The sequence below is a fragment of the Pygoscelis adeliae genome, unplaced genomic scaffold (assembly GCF_000699105.1).
Source record: "Pygoscelis adeliae isolate BGI_AS28 unplaced genomic scaffold, ASM69910v1 Scaffold48, whole genome shotgun sequence".
Taxonomy (NCBI): domain Eukaryota; kingdom Metazoa; phylum Chordata; class Aves; order Sphenisciformes; family Spheniscidae; genus Pygoscelis; species Pygoscelis adeliae.
In genome coordinates, this window is record NW_008825618.1 from 506651 (window position 1) to 516226 (window position 9576).

At 43.0% G+C, this 9576-nt stretch overlaps 1 protein-coding gene across 5 annotated transcripts in view; it reads left to right on the forward strand.

Annotated features, from left to right (window-relative positions):
• Window positions 1-9576, forward strand: part of MBNL2 (muscleblind-like splicing regulator 2) — a 101853-nt gene that overhangs the window by 88362 nt on the left and 3915 nt on the right. The gene's annotated exons all lie outside the window — the stretch shown is intronic.

A 9576-nucleotide genomic window follows, 5' to 3' on the forward strand; every position in this document is an offset into this window, starting at 1 on the left:
AACGGGGAGACGAGTAGCCATATACTGAGAAAATGAGCTGAAAAATCTGGAAGGTAGTAGGAAACAGCCCTTTTTGTTGGTTGAAAGCAAGCTTTTGAGAAGCAAGGTGGGAAGTGGAAACAAATGTTATTTACATCTTCAGTGCCAGTATACAACAACATCACAAATAAGAGCCTATGCAAAATTCTTGTTAGTGATTTGAAAAGCTTTAATTGCAGTTTCTAAGGGAATGGGGGAACAGGTAGGAAAGCACTTCTGCTGTGAATAATAAGTATCTAAACAATTTTTGCCTTTTTTTTGACTGAAAGTTTTGGTCTAGAAATTCCATAAAGTCCCACGTTAAATACTCTTCTAGAAAATTCTGTCCTAACAACAGAAAAGGCGATTTGAATGAAAAATTCCAGCGAAGGCGATAGAAGAATAGTTTCCTTTCTCAGACACGTTATCAAAGGGGATGCTCGCAGGGAGCGAGCCCTGGGCAGAACAGTGTTGGGCATCTAGCGAGCCCATGTATGGTGTCATGCTGCTCCACGTAGAGGTACCGGCAAGCCTTGGCATCTGGGATGCAGGACTGGACATCTTGCCTTGTATCTGCACCAGGCTGGAAAAATTAACCTAAACGATCCTTGATCACGTAGAGTCATTTCTCTAGAGAAGGTATTTGCATGGCAATGGCTTGTCACGGTAGGAAAGGCAAACGTAAACTGCTCCCTGCCTCTTTCATGCTAGACGGCCAAGCATCACAAGCCTCAATTCAATCAAGTTATCTTGTCTGAAGACACTGAGTTACATTTAAGTAGCTGTAACTTTCAGAATTAACAGTTTGCAGACTCAAGAAGTGAGAGTTTCCAATCTTAAAGCCCACAACAAATCTCAAGCAGCGTCAAGAAAAGACCCTTTGAATTACCTTGAAACAACTGACGTTACAAAATACGTGGCAAAACTTTGTTTTCTTAAACTGTAAGGCAGCAAAGAAGCAAAACCAAAAGATTACCCTGGAAAATTTAAAGGAACTGTTTTAAGTCTCATGCAAACTTTAACCAAGTCTTTGTTTTACTTTTAATAACATTTTTAGGTCTCTTAAGATAGAGTGTTGTTTCTGTGTAGATGATGAAGACTTCTGGCAGGCCTGCATACAGAGTTTTAGATCACATGCTCATATACAAGAAGCGAGGGGGAAGAAACGGAAAATCTCTGTTTCCGTTTTTTTTAGAAATTCCCCCCTCACACACACCCGCCCCTGTAGCAAAGGACTGAAACCTGACTTCCTCTGATAGCCTGCTAGATGGCAGTATCACATAACATGAGCAGTAAGCAAAGGCGAACACCTCTTTTATATAACAAAAACCAAGACATATTTCCCTTTCCTGTAATAGGCTGGTTTAGCTTTCATATCATTGCAATTAAAAAAAATGTATTTATGTTTGATATGATAACTTCCTTTCGCACTTTTGTTTTCAATTATTCAACAAATGCTACTTTGACAAGTTGAGTAAAAGTCTTTGGGGGCATATATTTATTATTTAAACATAGGAAAATTTTTCTGAGGTCAACTCATTTTGTAGGCATTTGGGGAAAAATGAGTGTGTTTCATTGTGCTTAGCATTTACACACAGCTCATGCGAGTCTGGTTTTTTCCATCATAAAATTTTAACAACACAGTGCAGTGCAGAGCTCCAGATGTACTGGTTTGGGATTCTGTTCTTCGAAATAATTGCATCTGGATGTTTCTAGCTGCTCCAGTTATTTTCCCTTGAATTAAACGAATATCATATTTTTATCTCAGTGTATGATTTACTGCCCACCAGAAATGCCAATGTTTGGCTTTGAGTGTGCAGGGGGCTGCCCACGTAACCACAGTGGAAACATCTACTTATTTATTTATTTGTTTGTTTGTTGTAGCTGTCATGACTTTCAGCTTGAGGCAGAGATTTGTTAGTTTTGACTGACTCCATTTTTGGTGCAATATTATCTGCAGTGACACACAATAGTGTGTACGTCTGTTTACGTGAGAGTATTCAGATAAAAAGAAAATTAAGGAAGCGGTAAGCAGTCAAAAGTCAGGAACATTAAGATTTCCTCAGAGAAGTTACAAGTACAGTGGGTTTTATAAAACTGACACAAGTGTTATAAGTGTGGTGTCTGATGAGTAACCTTGATGCACGTAAATTTGGTACCTTTCTGTGTTTAAGTTCTGGATGTTGCAGTGGACTGTCTCTTGCTTGGAAGGAAGTCTGAACTGGAGCGCCAGGTTTTGGGAGAGGAGGAGTTTCAGAGCCGTGGTTACTGCTGGGGAACCTGCAGAAGTGCTAGCCGTGCTCTGCATGCAGTGGCAGTGTCTGCCTAAAAGGCATCCCATATGTGTAATGGCAGCCTCTTCTTGCATGGTTTGGGCCTGCATGATGTGTAAGAGGATAATATAAAGCAGGTTTTGTTAAAAGAAAAAGAAAAAGCTAGGTGAGGACACCTAAGAAAATGCAGGTTTGGAGAAGTAGCACCCTTACAAGAGGAATATGGGCACTTTCACAGGTAATGCACAACCTGTGCTTGGCCTTTCACTCCTTTGTGCTCTCAGTTCCTCTGTGTAAGCCTATTCTGGCAGTTTCTAAAATTCAAGAAGAGAAGGACAATGACCTGAAAGTAGGAAGTGAAAAACACAGATGACTACAGTAGCTCAGACCTGCTGAAAGGTAAAATTGAGTGGCTATTCAAAACAGTCACTGTATGGGTGCTCCTAAGATATTACAGCAGCGGTTTTCTCATTTTTATGTAGTCAGTCTGCTGCCTGTGCAATTAGTTAAAAATAGAGTTTGGTAGAATATATTGGAGTATGTTATGATCAATTTTTAGTACTGCATTATTTATTACTTTAAAGAAGAATAAATAAAGCCAGATTGCTTTCATTTTTAAAACAACTAGACCTGTTTCTTTGGCGTGAGTAAATACCTATTAAGTTGAACTTAAATATTACACATTATTACTTGAGTAAATACCTGTTGAAACTCATAAGCATGCTAAGGAGTTGGCAGCACACGTGACTTTGGACTCTTTCAGGACCTCATGAATATTAAATGAGAAGAATGATGCTGTTGAACCCTTGAGCCCTTTGGGATCCCATAGTTGCCTTGATCTTTTCTCTAGATCATCATGAAGAGCTGGATTCAGACATGGTCTTTGTTAGCTTTATGACACCCTGATGGCCAACAGCTTCTGCCTGACAGAATGAAAATGTGCTAGCAGATGTGTCCGCTTCAGCATGGACATCTGACCCTCAGCCATTTCTAGAGGCATATTATCAACGTATGGGACAGGCAGAACTGGGCATGCTCAGGTTTAGGGAAGAAAAGAGAGGATGGAGCAGGGAACCAGAATTACCATGTCAGGGGATGGGCTGTGAGAAAGCCAAGCAAATAGGACCTCCACCCCTCAGGAAACAAACACCTGATGCCCCCTATCTTAGTGACTCTATGGGCAGGCAACCAAGGAGATCATCTGTGGCCTAGACATCTCACCCTTTATATACAAATCAGAGGTCACCGCATTGATGAGCGAAGTAGACAAATGTATTGGGGATGCATTGGATTAATGGAGAAGCAATAAGATAAAAATCCTCCTTCAACCCCTGAATTGAGGAGAGGTCCACAGTTAGTGAGAAAAATGAAGCACGTATACATTAAATCATAATATGCTGGAAATGAGAATGATGTTTCTGACCATCAAGAGAGGAGGAGTAGCAAAGGAAAGAAACCAGCGATGCAAGGTGGAGCTCAATGTGTTTATGAAAAGCAATGAAGCGATTGGCAGTGATAATAAGGGTAACACACTGCTTTCAGCAGGTCCCTCCAGCCCTATTAGTAGTTTCTTTAGGTTTTGTTTGGGGATACGTTTATTTGGGCTTTTTTCTTTTCAGTGTTTGCAGATGGCCCTGTAGAAAGATGCTAGTTTGACACTAGTTTTACAGGGGTACAAACTGGTGACCGTGAATTTTGGAAGTGGGAGGGGACAGATGAGTGAGGCAAGCCTGAGGTTGGATGATGGGTGCACGAATGTGCAAATGATTGTGGTAGAGACAAGGAAGAGAAGCTCTTGCAGCGGTGACAAGACCTGCGATGTAGTGCAGGCAGTAGGTCAGGAGGGGACTTCCAGCGGGGGATTGCAGCTAGTGCCAGGACCAGAAACAGGGGCAGGACATCAGCTAAGATGGGAGAGATGTGGCATGTGTACCCCAGCACCTTTCCACCCTGAGCGTTGGGAGCAGGCAGGCTGCTTTTAATGCAAGCGAGAGTTGGAGCCAGCTCAGCTGCTAGCCAGTGGAGGACGGGGGCAAATCCCATCCCTTGGGGGAGTGTCGGTGGGAGTCCTGGAGCGGGGGATTGGAAAGCTCAGTTCCGTGGAGGTGCTGCTGCTGAAGCCATGGAGAAATAGGAGGTGAAGTCCATCAGTAAGGCTATGTAAAAATGAAGTAAGACCAAGCGTAACTGATACGATAGTGATTACTCTCAGTAAATGTCTGAATATTTACTCATCCTTTTCCACTTCTGATTAAAAAACTAAAAGACCGATTTACTTTGAAGAAAAAGAACAAGGCGCATGCCACAAAAGAGCATTCTAAGAGAAAATGAAAAATAAAGAGATGGAGGCATTTCCCAAAGGCATGGAGAAATATAAATAGTCTTGGGTTTCATGTCAAAGGGAAGAAGTACTTGGTGTTAGTTTTATTTTTAGAAAGCAGGAGAAGTTATGAGACAGCCTGATATGAGTCGGCTGTCTGAAAATATCTGTCATTTTTAATGTATACCCTAGATATATCTGACCAGTCTGCTACTTGTGTGAAAAACATGAAAATAGAAAATGTCGCTGTGGTAGGATTCATCTGCCCTGACGCAGGTGTGCAGAAGTTAAATACCTCAGTGTGAACTGTTTGCCACAGACTTTTACATTTGGTGGAGGGGAAAAAAGCATCATGAGTTGATAATCTGTCTCACGCTAAAATAAATTGCCTGAGGTAGGCTAGGAAGATGTAAAATAGGGTGACCAGCTGAGGCATATATATCTGAAATAATCTGAAATTAATCTTGTCTACAAGAAACTCTTGTTACTATGTTGCTCTTAAAATGAAAAGCTGAGCAGTCTAAAATGTTTACTGTGTATGAGTTCATTTTTGGAGGGGTAAGTGCTTCACAGTGTGGAGGTGCAATACGATCTTAATCCCCCCTTAAAATGTATTAACGCTTATAGAGCAAAGTGTAATTTGGAGAAATAATTTCAAAACTTCTGAAAGAGAAACATCTCGGAGGTAAATACAAAGTCATGTTTTCCAGCTGATCCACTGTGACAAGTCTTTAGTTGAACAAGAGTTCATGTACACTGAATTCATGCGGAATTGTAAATTTTCTGTACTCATCGTTGTATAATATCCACAACTGGTAACAGAATTTAAGACACAGGAAATAAAGAAGCTTCATGAGTTGTAGCTTCAAAACAGAAAATCTCAAGCCAAATGGTATTCTTGAAATTCATAGTACCCAGTCATGATTCTAGGTAATTTGGTTAATTCTGTGAATGGTATCAAGCAAAGCAGTGCACATAATAACCTGGGTGTCAGAAAAGAGTTCACAAGGGTGGAATTTCCACCTTAATTTAAAAGAGATTCTCAATTTTAGCTTTTAAGTCTTGAGACAATGACTGGTCGCAGCTGCCTTTGCTGGGTCTGCAGAAATCCCAAGCTGATGTCGATTTGTCTGCTGCGTACCATGGGTTGGTAGTTCGGTGAGAAGCTGAAACCACTGGCAGTAACATCTCTCTTGGTTGTCATTCCCATGGACCAACTGCAGAACTGTATCACCCTTAGGAGCAACCCTGGCTGAATTTAGGGATGTTCTGTGTTGCAGAGGAGGCTTAATGGTCATTCAGAGGTCCTGAAGGTAAAGGTCTAAAAAAGCCATGCTCTGATAGGAAAGAGAGAAAGTCTTGGCATTTGGGAGCTGAAAATGCCACCTCTAAAGAGCTGGAAAATTTGGAAGAGCAAATGCTTCTTGGCGGTTAGAAAGTAGTTTGCAGAAATTTAGGTTCATTCTATGTATTTACAGTTTCAGTGAGGTCTAGTAACTAACAATGGCACAATTTTAGTGATTTTAGTCTAAAGGGTAGCCAGCTTTCTGGCACTTCACTAGGGAAGTGATCGTGCCCCTGTACTCGGCACTGGTGAGGCCGCACCTCGAATACTGTGTTCAGTTTTGGGCCCCTCACTACAAGAAGGACGTCGAGGTGCTGGAGCGTGTCCAGAGAAGGGCAACGAAGCTGGTGAGGGGTCTGGAGAACAAGTCTTATGAGGAGCATCTGAGAGAACTGGGGTTGTTTAGCCTGGAGAAAAGAAGGCTGAGGGGAGACCTCATCGCTCTCTACAACTACCTGAAAGGAGGTTGTAGCGAGGTGGGTGTCAGTCTCTTCTCCCAAGTAACTAGCGATAGGACGAGAGGAAATGGCCTCAAGTTGTGCCAGGGGAGGTTTAGATTGGACATGAGGAAAAATGTCTTTACTGAAAGAGTGGTTAAACATTGGAAGAGGCTGCCCAGGGAAGTGGTTGAGTCCCCATCCCTGGAAATATTTAAAAGACGTGTAGATGAGGCGCTTAGGGACATGGTTTAGTGGGCATGGTGGTGTTGGGTTGATAGTTGGACTCCGTGATCTTAGAGGTCTTTTCCAACCTTAATGATTCTATGATTCTATGATTCAATCAGGTACAAGCAAGAAGGCAGTGGAGAGGGTACCCTATGTCTGTGATTGCCTCCAAAAAATGCCCTTTGATGTTATTAAATCTTCTGTGCATTACTACCCCAGACTGTAAGTGCCAGGCCATTCTGCTTCTGCTAGAAATAGTGTTCTTATTAGATCTTAGAAACGTCCCGCAGAAGGTATGTTTTCTGGCATGTCTGTATCCATATTGGTGGATCTTATTCATACAGAGCATGAGAAAATGCATTCCCATGTTTGACCTGTAGACCTTTGTACATGGGGCAGTGCACACTCATTGTGTAGTCTTATTTTTCAGGGTTTTATGCTTATATATGCCATGGTAAAAGTCTCAGTACATTATCTCAAGTTGCTGTGAAGTATAGTGATATAATTATCACTGCAAATATGACAAGTCATACATATGTGCATTTGAGATGTAATTCTTCAAACTGTAGCGAACATGAAGGTTGTTGGACCTATTTACAAGTAACGAGGGAGTGCAGACTCTGTAATAGGTGTTTGCGGGGCTGTTCCTTGGTCGGTATGTTCTGTACAGCTTCTCCTTTTTCAGCATGCAAGTGATGGAGCAATTAGCAGCGATGCAGACTTAGATAGCCTCTGTCTTCCATCACAGTTTATTACTTTGTTTGTAGATGAAACAGAAGAGGTTCACAGTGTGTTTTCCATGTAAAGTAGTTTAGCATTTTATGTTCCTCTGTCAGACGCAGTGAAAAAAACAGTTGCAGAAGCTGATACGTGTGTATGTAGCTATGGCAGAGTTGTGATATCTTTTGAGAAATAGGGTGTGAACATATAATTAAAGACTACGGGATACGTTTTACACTTTGTGGCTAAGGTTAAAAAAAAAAAGTAGCTCCTCAGTTCTGCATCTCCGCACTGGAGAACCTTGTTCTGAAGGAGGGACTTGAGGTTTTTTTCCTAGGAGGACTCCTACATGCACTAGAAATAGCCGGGGTGCAACATGCCCTAGTTACATCCCCTGCACCAAGCGCGGCGTGGCGAGGACGATGTGGTGGGAGCAAGCCGGCTCCGTAGACGCTGGTGGCAGCGGGAGAAGCCCGCAGCGGGGAGAGCTCCAGCTGCTCCTCCTGTACCCGCAGCCATGTAAACAGGACGTGCTTGCGCACAAAAGGAAAGTGTTTACATTGTCTTCGCTGTTTCCTGAGTTTCAAGCGGAGGGGGGAAACGGCAGGAATAGGGACGGGGCGGTGGAAGTCCTTACCTGGGCTCTGCCGCCCGCCGGAGCGGAGCAGAGATGGGGTTCCTTGCTTTTTCACACTGCCCAGGGCCCCTCCGTCCTGCCTGGCACGTGGCAGGGTGAGTTGCACTTGGGTTAATCAAAGCGCCAGGGATAGTCCTACCCTTTTCCCGAGATACAGCCTGAGATTAGGCCTTCTGCCTCCTCTGTCACACATTCTGGAGGAATTAGGAGCAGCAGTCTTGTGGGGCTGTTCGACCTTTTAGGACATCTTGGCATAAGGGGCAGTGATCTGTCTCCCTGTACAGGGAGAAGAAGGCTGTAGGAAAAAGCAAGTTTATCCCCTCAAATGTTGGCAGACAATGCAGGCAGCTGCAGTGTCTGAAATTCTGGATTTTTACACTGAGTAGATTTCAGGTTGTGTCCCATTAAATCAGACCTTAGGATCCTTTAAATACATTTGTGTGATTATGGCTAACCCAGTAGAGCTAAAGCTGCTTTATTAATTACATTGACGTGTTGGGTTGTAACATGCTAAAAATATCAGTGCTGATAATCTTGGTCACTTCTTATTTTCAGCACGGCTACTACGTTCTTTGTACGTACTGTCAAATCACCGTGCTGTAGATGGACCAGGGCTATCACGGGCAGGGCTTTATTATTCCAGCAAAGGTATTTCTTTGTTATTTCAATAGGAAACAGAAGATAGGCGATAAGCTAACAAACTCACAATGGGTGGAAGTTCATTAAAAATATATGTCCTTGTTGTATGTATGATGTATTTAGATGTTAAGCCCTTTGGAGCAGCAGGTGTTTGTACAGTGTCGTTACAATGGGGCCTCGCGTGTCATCAGATTTTCAGTGCTGATGGTAATCAAAGATGACTCTTTGGCACGCCAGCAAGTTCGGTGGGGTCAGGGAGCTGGCAGTTGTGTACAGAGAGCAAATAGCGATGAAGACGGTCCCTTGCCTCCCAGAGCAACGGGAGTTGTCACTCCTGCTGTGTCGGTCGGATGGCAAGCTCAAGCAGAAGGGACAAGCTGTAGGTGCTGTAGGAACTGGGGTTCAGAGGTTTTGCATATCCTGCCTCTCTCCAGAACCGGGCTCCTCTCCTCCTCCTCGGGGAGAAAGGAGGGCGACTCTCAGGAGTGACAGCATTTACAATTACATGATGAACAATTAAACAATGAACCATTACAAATGGTTCATCTCATTGGCAAGATTTTTGTTGAACTGAGGTTTCTAGGCAGTTGTCTGTAGTAGTTAGGAGCCTTGATGGCATGCCGTGCCACGCTGTACCCAGAACAAAGCAATCCTCTCTGGTTTCAGAGCAGGCTTCATGCAGTGGCTGCAGGTGTGTTAAAATGTGACCGGGCAGGGGACTAGAACAAGCGCCTTCCATGCCGAGGCAAGCGTGTTTCTTTTTGGCAGTCCGTATGTCAGAGGTAGTATGTTGCTGAAGTTATTGTCAAAACACCTTTTTTTTTTTTTTCTCCTTTTAAAATAAACCTTGCATTAAGCAGCGGTCTAGCTTCGTAATACACAAGTAGGTCAAAGCGCTGTCATGACTGTCTTGCATACCACCTTACAAATACAGCTTAAAAATACATCGAGTGCCAAAT